We start from the raw sequence: 6,278 nt of genomic DNA on the forward strand, positions 1-6,278 counted from the left end.
GGGACGGTACAGTGTGGTCCAATGTGAATGCAGCCTTCATACCTTCATAAATGGGCTGTACTATAAATTCCTCAGGGGGGACTTTTTCCACTCGACAAAGTTGGTGCATTCATGTGGGAAAAAGTATCACTATGTATGCTTTGCACCAAGGTGTAAAGCAGCACCATGCAATTAATTTAACACTTCTTTTGCCTTGGCAAAGGAGAAAGGGTGCCTCGCCTTTCACCCGCTCCCATGCACTTTCACAATACATTTCACCATGTATTGATAAAATTAATGAATCATTTTACAAGTAGCCACATCAATTGATTAAACAAACGGGTTTGATGCACATGTACTATTAAAGAATGTCCTTTTTGCCAACAGACAGCTTAGGTCTTGTCTTTTGTAGACAGTCCAATATTGACCAATGCCAAGTCAAGTCCAGAATAATTACTCAAATCAAGTCAAGGTTACAATACTTACTGTGTTCTTTGGGATAGCCCATTGGTTATCATTTGTTTGCTTTCATGTCAATCTCAGTTCGTTCCTTCTTATTCTATGGCCTGCCACATTTTCTTGCATTTGTCCTTATGGTGCATAGCTTCTTTACCATCCTTTTGATGGAAGGGCTTGTATTCATCCACTGCTTACTTTTGGGAACTACCTTTTTGCTTTCTGCTCTCTGTGGGAGTGCATGTGTTTATTTGCTCTTTCACACTCCCCGTCTGCTGTTTCACCATTTACATTGCGCCTCACCATCTTGTCTGTTCCTTCCCCCACCTCTTTCCGCTCGCCTTTTAATCACTTCCACCACTTCAGCTCACCTGTTTACCCCCAACTCCTCTATGCTTTGCACTGCTCCCTTGCTATCCCCAGTTTTTGTTTGTTTTTAGGTAATTTCTTTGACTTTCAAGAGGTGGGAATGTGGTGATGCACTTGCATATAGGTCATTATGCTGAGGCCAAGTTCCAAAATGGCCACTCCGTCGTGACACACGCACACATACGTCATCACGCTGGGGCTGAATTTTGGCTTTTTAACAGTTTGTTTTGCCAATGCAGTTCGGCATAATCAGCGCTGACTTATTTTTTTCTTTTTTTGCTGATGCTCTTCATCATAAGGGCGAGCTCTGATGGCTTTGCCAGTGTTTGTTCCTTTGATAATTAACCCATGTAATTATATCTGGGGAACCCAGATGCAGCCACACAAGCATTCATGTATGCCTCAATTCACAAACATTTTACTATGAGGAGGTGTGACTTATGTATGTTTGTCTCCTGGCTTACTCCTGAATTCAAAGAGTAAGCCAGGAGAACGTCTGGTTTGCTGTCTGGCTTGCCTCTGGAATGTAGGAGTAAGTCAGTAGTACTACAAAAGTGGGCCACAGCAAAGCACTTGTTAACCATACCCATTGTCTTCACTCAGCACAAGGAGCAACAGCAAAAAGAAAAAAAATCTGTAAAGTCCTATTTCGATATAACAAGAAACCACCTGTATGCATCAATTCATATCTCAAGCCCTCCATCTATAATTATCGAACATCACCGCAAAAAAACACAAATCTAAATCTGAAAAAGTTGCAGAAACGGTAAGTTCTTGTCGACCCTCTGACAATATGACGTCACTTCAGAACCCTTAGTATCGCGATAGCAGAAGAGGGGATTCTTTTCAGACGGGTCTGCTTGTTTGCAACAAAAAAGTTCTCTTTTTCAGCGTAAACTCAAGTAACCACAGCAGATGTCCCAGAGTAGTACTGAAAACAAGTTCTTACAAAGCGAGACAGGTTGGAAAGGAGAATTTACCCTGAGGGCTTGCGGGCTAAAATCTTCAGATTCTCGACATTTTTGTCACTTCCTCTCTTTAAAAAGAAATGAGTCAGACAACACAAGGCCACCCTTTAAATTAGGGGTTAACACACGGTTCAGGGTCATCCTTTTGGCACTTGTAGGTAATTCTCGATAGATGTAAACGGAAGGGTCTGACTGGAACATCCCAGATGGATTTACTATGCAGTTCCTGGACATGGAAGGATAAACCCTGGAGACGCGTGAGGCATGAGTGCAAAAAACAGAAAGACCTAGGTACAGTGGCATGCCAGTCATTGAGGCAAATTGTCGCTAATCAGCTATTTGTCGTAGAAAAACGAGAGAAACATGTATAGACTTGCTTATGACGTAGAGGACAGATGCGCGACAGTGCAGTGGGGTAGGGGGGGGGGGGGCGAATAAGGGGATCCGGAGCTGTCAAGACGCCCCAAAGCAGTATGAAATCCTTCCATGTTTCCAGAGGCAAAGTCAATGACCCCGTAGCAGGTACTTTCTTGTGCTGTGAGGAAATGCTGAATTCATTGTTGTCGCCTTTGCAATTATCTTTACATTATAACAAGTAAAACAAAAATTGCAAAGTGAAATTAATAGATATTTAAATGTATGCATTACCGTTTTGGTTGCATGTTTATTTGTAATATAAATTTATGAAGAACACCAGGTTTAGACAGCCCTGAAACTAAAATGTTTTTACTTTATTTGGCTAGTTCTGTGAATCAATGAACTGGCATCTCAACAGCCGCACAGAAAGCAGGGCTCGGTCCCCTATAAATGGGATCAGAAGATGTGCAGGCTTGGTCTCCAGCTTCTGTGAACCACTCTTCTGTAACAGCGTCGAGGGCCGGAGATGGAACGCTATGGCAGCCTTCACTGCACTTATGGCCAGGCCTGGGCCCACTCTACTTACCCAGACTCCTACCCAGCAGAACATGTAACAGAACTCCGCGATGCATCTGAGCAGGGATCAATCACACTGGATCATAGAGATGGGCATGCCAAGAAATTAAAAGGGAGTGTGGAGCCAAGGGTCTGGCTGGGCTCTAGAAGCCCAAGCACAAGCGGAGTCCTGAAAACAGCTGGAATGTAAATCATGCAATAAATATCTCGTGAGAATATGATCACCTGCTTAAAATTAAAAAGGTATCTCTTTAACATGCAGAAGTGTTTCACCATCACCTTTGTAGAGTGCACACCCTAAACTCATGTATTGGAAAGCGCTCTCACATGTGATACGAAGAACAAGAATTGGCAAAGTTAATAGGTCTAGCTTATGCAGCAGCTATTGGCTTTGTCAATGTGTTTAAAGACATGTTGTACACTAGTGTGGCTGTTGTTCAGCATGACAAAGTTAGTAGCATTGAGAAAACTGCCGTGGAGTGGCATAAAGCGGAGTGACGTGGCATCAAGTGGAGAACCGTAGAGAGTCGTACAGTGGAGTATAATGTTGTAGATTGGAGTAAAGTACCATAGAGAGGAGTGGCATAGCAAAGAGTGGAGTGTCGTGGCACAGAGTGTAATTGTGTAGTGTAGAGGTGAGTGGTGTAAAGTGGCATGGCATAGAGTAGTCTCTTATAGAGGATGGACAGAGTAGAGTGGCGTAGAGTGGAATGGCATGTCTTAGAGTAGAGTGGAATGCTGGTCATAGAGTGGAGTGTCGTAGAGTGAAGTAAAGTGGCATGTCGTAGAGTGTTGTACAGTGGCGTGGTGTAAAGTGGAGTTGCATAGTGTGGAGTATGCATGGTGTGGTAGTGCACTGCCAATACAGACAACACCTTTTTAATTGAAAAGAACACTACATTCGCACAGGCATGCAATTTTACTGATAAAAGTATACCGCGCACAAACAATTTGTGAAAATGTCATCACCAGGAGTATTGTTTTGTTTTGATCGTATTAAAATATTTGTTTCCACCACAGTTCAGAATTACAAAACACAAATGTCCTTCATTTGTGCTTTACCAATTCTGATATATTCTGAATATCTGCACAGTTCATTTAGAGGCATTTGCATGTAGTTGTGCACTCGAAACAAAGCCTTTCCTTTCACAGCGAAGTTGTCACATAAAGCGTCTGATTTTGAAGCCAGAGAAGGAAAAGTAAACACCAAGCTTCCTCGGAAGACAAAGCCTGGCAAATTAACTTCTGTCTTTGGTTGCACAGCAAATGTGACAAGATAAGAACTAGATTTAAAGTCCTGTTTTCAGAAAGTGAGCACTCATGGAAGAACACAGTAAATAGGCTATTCTCCAAGGCAGGAACTACCTCAAGCTGAACAGCCTACAACAAATAATGCCAGCAAATAGAAAGCAAGCAAATGTATGTTACAAAGCCAATAGTAAGGAATGGGTGGAATCCATTCCCATGGAACCTTTCAGAATGTCCACAAGAAGTCTTTAGCAAACCAGACAGTTGTGCTGTCTGGTCAACTGTGACCTAAAAAGAAGACTCTATAAACTAAAATATTTGCCTGGGATCACACATTTTGGTCAAGCATGGAAGCCAAGATTGGACCCAGGTTTTCTGGTTTCACATTATGCAATTCATCCAGGAGACGGCTACTGCTTTCTCTTATTTTTAACACCAAAGGATCATGCCTTGTTTTCAGTTCTTGGTGAAGGATGGTAAAGCATGGATGGCAGGCAGAAGCCACAGTAAAGTTTAGCTCGGCAGGCAGAAGCCACATTAATGCTCGGCTAGATTTGGACTCAAAGGTCCAAGAGGACCTCCAGCTAAGCCAGAGCCAGGCCAGTAGTTCAAGCCTAAAGTGACCCATCCACCTCTATGTGAACACAGAGGCAACACCCACAGCAGGTTCAAATGTATTCTTTAAGCCCATGAAGAGAAGAACTAATTTCGATTTCAGATGAAATCATGTGATACAGACTGTGAGATTGAGTGTAACCCCTCAGACAACAGGGGATACTCTCATACCTGTTGCAAGTACACCATATCGAACTCTCTAGTTTCTGTATGTAAAAATATAATGTAATTTTGTTGACATTCGATATTTGCAGACCCATGTTGGCCTTTTTCTTTAAAACCAGTCAAAAAGTAAGATTTAAGACAAGGACGATATGGCATAAATCATTACATAAAAACGCATTTGTTGAACAACAGCAGTTTTGGAACCATGCACAAGAGACTCCAAACTGGAAATTGAGAGCAAAATCATATCAAAATTCCAGATGCCACTGGTAAATGGTATGGGTAAATGGCCACCTCCATGCAGGTGTGCTAGCAAATCAGTGAAAACTACGTAGTAGAGGACCACTGTTAAGCTCTTTCCCACAGTATATCAGAATGCATTTTAGCAATTAAAGAATTCATTTGTGTTAATGTCCTAGACTTCTTATTTATTTTAACATGGAAAGTGTAAACAACTATGGGGCAAACGTGTCACATTGGGGGCACACATGGGCATTCTTGGCCTCTTCAGCATGTTGTATCAGGACACACTAATAAATGTAGGTCTCAACACTTGAAGAACACACAAAAAACTGAAATTATATAATCCTGGTCTTCTAAAAGCGGTGTTTGGCCCACTTCTAGATAACCGATTTAACATGACCACCTAAGAGTTTTACAAAATGATGGCATTAGCCACCTATAGTTAACAAAATATACATAAATACCCCACTGTGTGTGAATGTGACACAAGTGCTATGGGACTGTAGTATTAGCTGAATTGTCCGTGAAACCTACATGAAGATAAAGGACATGGAACAGAACAAACACAAACAGGTCACCAGACCCTGCACGTGGTCACGCCACACAGTTCTCCATGGATCATCATCCACTGATGGCTCTCCAGGAAGCCATGCATGTGCAATCCCAAAACATGATTAATTCCTAATAATAATATTATAAGTCAACGAGCAAAGTGAAGACAAATGAAAGCTGATAAACCCGAGAACCATCAACCTGAAACTCTATGTATTGTTTTAAGTACTTCAAACCAAAGGGCAATGTCAAACAAAGAATACATGATTGGAGCAAGAAAAGAGAAGAGATCAACCAGACACCAAACACGAACCATATAGGCAACTTCCAAAAACTAGGCAAAGCAATCCTATCTTACAACAAATTAAGAAACCACACACAGGGCGACATGATAACAAGCCTTTGTAGGGAGGTCCACGGAAACAATGAATAGCAAAATGAGCACAAAATGTAATTTGACATTGAAAAAAACCTGAAAACACAATCAAGCATTCCTTCTTGGACAGGTTAACAGAGAAGTCTAATAAAGTGGTAAAGAAATGCCCTGCCTCATTGCATAGAATATGAATTGTTGCTGCGCTTATACAATGGGAGAAACATCCTAGTATGCCAATCTCCCAACAGCGGAGGCACACCAATGTAAAAGCTGTCATGCTGTGCTATGAAGTTCTCAGTACAAGACCAGTTACACTCTTACCATGTGACCACAATTCAAAATTCATTTTAAAAATAACATCAAACTTGTTCTTA

Source organism: Triturus cristatus, chromosome 11 (genome assembly GCF_964204655.1).
Source record: "Triturus cristatus chromosome 11, aTriCri1.1, whole genome shotgun sequence".
NCBI lineage: Eukaryota > Metazoa > Chordata > Amphibia > Caudata > Salamandridae > Triturus > Triturus cristatus.